Source organism: Aptenodytes forsteri, unplaced genomic scaffold (genome assembly GCF_000699145.1).
Source record: "Aptenodytes forsteri isolate BGI_AS27 unplaced genomic scaffold, ASM69914v1 Scaffold79, whole genome shotgun sequence".
Classification (NCBI taxonomy): domain Eukaryota; kingdom Metazoa; phylum Chordata; class Aves; order Sphenisciformes; family Spheniscidae; genus Aptenodytes; species Aptenodytes forsteri.
The window spans coordinates 1,073,675-1,077,321 of record NW_008794776.1 but is presented as its reverse complement, the minus strand read 5'-3'; the positions used below and the strand labels follow the sequence as shown (position 1 = coordinate 1,077,321).

General features: G+C 47.2%; 1 long non-coding RNA gene across 1 annotated transcript; it reads right to left on the bottom strand.

Annotated features, from left to right (window-relative positions):
- Window positions 1-894: 894 nt before the first annotated feature.
- Window positions 895-3,358, bottom strand: LOC103894856. Its single transcript, XR_657337.2, has 2 exons — window positions 2,381-3,358; window positions 895-2,062 (listed from the first exon to the last, which is right to left on the bottom strand). It is a non-coding gene; the product is annotated as an uncharacterized LOC103894856 (long non-coding RNA).
- Window positions 3,359-3,647: the final 289 nt, after the last annotated feature.

Here is a 3,647-nt window from a genome sequence, read left to right as displayed (position 1 = left end):
GTTTTTTAAAGCCTTGTGAGCTGTATCATGGCTGGCATCATTTTGCAGCTCAGCCTTCCCGCAGGCTGCCTGGCACCGGCCGTACTTACGTGCACACCCATCTCTAAGCAAGACCTACAGATGCCTCATGGGACAAAAGAGAGGGAAACAATAATATCGTGGGCATGTACCCTTCTCCCCAGCTGCAGGAAACAAGAAGACAAACAAACGTGACCCCCAGGTAAACACAGCCCCGATCCGAGGCCATCAGAGCCGGGTGCAGGGTGAGTGCCAGCGCGGCGAGGAAGGTGTCGGCTCCCCAGTGATGAACCTGTTTTCCTACACGTTTCGCTTGGGCTCCCCGCCCCTCCCGAGCCGGTGCAGCTGCAGACGCTATTTTCATCCTCACCGAGCTGTGATTGTGCTGATTTGCTCCCGGAGCATCTTTCATCCGCGTGCCCCAAGCTGCCGCAGCAGCAAACAGCTGTTCCCGCAGCCCCCGACACCCCTGCGACGTGCTGCACCCTGCTGACAAATTCGCCTGTTGAGGCAGAGAGAGGGAAGTAGGTTTGATTTTTCTCCAGGTCGGGCTGTGAGAGACGGACAGGCGAGCACGGGCAGGAGCCCTCGGGCTGGGCCAGGCCGGGGGCGGCATGGGGGGCACAGCCAAACCCCGTCCCAGGGCAGGGCCCTCCGGTGAGGTTGTGAGGGTGGGCAGCTTAAGGGTGGGGGGGAAAGAAGCCATGCAGCACTGGCAATAGCTTTTCCTGCTAATTTTTCATTTAAATACAAATGCCTGTTTCAGTTGCAAGGCAGTTTGATTTGGGGAACGTTCTCTTTCCGTTATTACAAAGTGCAACACTTTCAGCTGTTCTCTTGCCCAGCAACAACCATTTTATTAAGTCTGTCTTCTGGTTTTTTTAATGGCTACCAAGGCAGTTGCTGGTTTAGTCCCTTTTTACCTCTGAAGCCATAGCTATCATCACTGTTAGTAGCACCCTCTAACTCCACGCTGACGTCCACAATCAAAATTAGCTTTTATTACCGTGTCCTTTTGATAAGCCTGGGTTTAGTCTAGTTGGTATCAGATGTTTTCTAGCAAAGAGTTCAGGTTGTTAAACAGACTTAAAAGGCCTCTGACAACATGCCTGTGCACTACCTCTGCCGCGGATCTGGTTTCCAAAGGCGCAGAGCAGGGCTGTGCGTCTCGGGCACAGATGGACAGGTTTTGTGTTCTTTAAAATTGCCTCTTGGTTTTGGAGCTGCAACATTCAGGTTAGTGGCCATGCACCGATGAACTGGAGAGAGAACTTGGTCCCAAGCAGCTGCCTGGAATTGGAGCTCATGAACGTGCATGGAGCTACGAGCTGGCTAACAGCCCAATCTGCTAGTGCCGGCGCTCAAACCGCAGCTCAGGAAGCAGAGGCGGAGTGGGTGTCCGATCCTTGAATAGCTGCTAAAGCCAATGTCCCCAACAGACCAGTCTAGTCTGCATAGCTGTGCTGAATTTTCAGCCTCTAGCAGGTATTGGGCAGCAAAAAAGAGTTAGAAGTGAAACATTTTCAGAAGTGTAGGACTTTATCTTCCTCTTCGCTCCAGCCATTGCCTCCCAATCGCGCCAGCTCAGGAACTGGAGAGGATTCAGAGAGGGGAATGATTAAAAGATTGGAAAACATCTCAGAGAGAGAGAGAGTCAGAGAGTGCAATCCATGCCGTGTATCAAAGGGAGCGTATGTGGTGCTTTGATCACAACCCGTAAGTACTTACGTGGTGAACATAAATTTGAACAGACTCTAATCCATAGGCAAAGACATGACCATCAGGGTATGAAGCTGTAGCTGTACAAATGCAGACCAGAAACAAGTTTCTTATGGTGAGGGAACAAGTCACCAAGGATTGCAACAGGTTTATCGCTTGGGTTTTTAGATGTTTTTCTGGAAGCAGTGTTCTGGTTCAGATGCTGCCACCGGGCCGGACGGAGGAAGTAGGAAGGGATCTGCTCTGCTGGAGTTTCAATCAGATGACCATGGTGCTTTCTTTTGGTCTCAAAAAAAATAATCTGGCAGTCTCTGGGTAAGGCTGTCTGTAGAAAAAAAGGCAAAAAATAATGTTCTCAGCTCTTATTGAGCTCTAATTCCTTTGAATAGGAACTATGTTATATTTAGGGCACGCTAAGGACTGGTTTTAATCTGATGCAACTGCACGGTCTGCAGTCACGTTATTTCTCATTTCACTGAGGTTAACTGAGAATATGTTTCAAACTATATATTGCTCATTACCCATGAAAAGGCCTGACACAGAGTTCACTGAACTATGATTCCCACAGACTTCAGTAAGCACTAAATCCTTCAGAGCTAAATTCTAATTTCAGCTACCCCAGAGCACATCCAAGTGGTGTTACCTGCAGCGTTCCCTTTGGTTTTCAGCATCGCCGTATTTGAGCAGCTCAGACTTTCCAGTTACTCTTGCCTCGCAGTATTCCCAAGAAATAGAGGCAGTCATCTCCCGTGCGAGCTCGGCCGCACCAGGCAGTCCATGCTGCAGCCAAGAACTGAACTCACATCTCACAAACACTGGTCCAGAGTCTTAAATGTGAGCTTATTCCTCATTTTGGAGTAAACCCAAATAAACCAAAAGCATTTCTTTATTTTGGAGTAAACCACTCCAGTCTGGCCATAGTTATTTTTGTATAGCATTGCATTTTCTTGCTAAATGGCTTGTCTTTCAGAATATTCCATTAACCTTTGTTTTGTTGGTGGCTTCAGCTTGGTAGTAGGGATAGAAACTCAGACTACCATCTTCTGCTTTTAATCTGAGTCAAGCGGTGGCGATGAAATTGCGTGATTTGAATAATTCTGTGTGTTTTCTCACTAGAATACTGAGCCACAGCCTTAACCTTCCCAGTAGTTCATGGCAGTTACAACTGAGTTATTTGATTAAAATACTATTTTTACCAGCTACTTGAAAGCACTGCAGCAATCTGATTTATTCTCATTGTTAGTGCTTGTTTGTTTAGACTTTCAGATGAAATGAACTTACCATTCATTTAGTACTAATGCCAAGAGATCTATTGTATTCAAAAATAATGAAGCATAATATGCAGCAAAACATGGGCATTTCGCTCACGCAGTTGCATATATACACAATGGAAATTATTCAGCGGCTTAGGGTGTTAATCTGCTTCCTCTGTGAACGGGTACTTGCAGCTTTTGTATCAGCCCACACTTATCCCCCACTCCACGGAGGCAGTCGGTGTATCCAAGGCCAGAGACGGAGCCTTTCGCTCTGGGGTTACGTGCCGAGTGTTGTCACAAATAAAGGACGATGTACTTGTCACGACAGCTCTTTTCCGCAAAATCTGGATTTCTCCGAATTTTCCGTTGACCTGGAAAATACAGGGGAACTAAAGAGATGGAACATCTTAAAATCCTCAGTTTTAAAGCAGTAGTTAGTGTTGAGTGCCCAGTGTATGACACCAAGGCCTGCTTTCAGAGGTGTACCATGCAGCCAATATTCTTAATAAAATCAGTGGGAGATGGGAGTTCCACTGAAAATCAGGCCCTGGCACCTCAGAGCAAAGACAGACACAAAAGCTGCCTGCAGCCTGGCATCTATTTGGTATTCTGCATTCCCCAAATCCGAACTCAAGGTCTTAGCCATTAACGTCC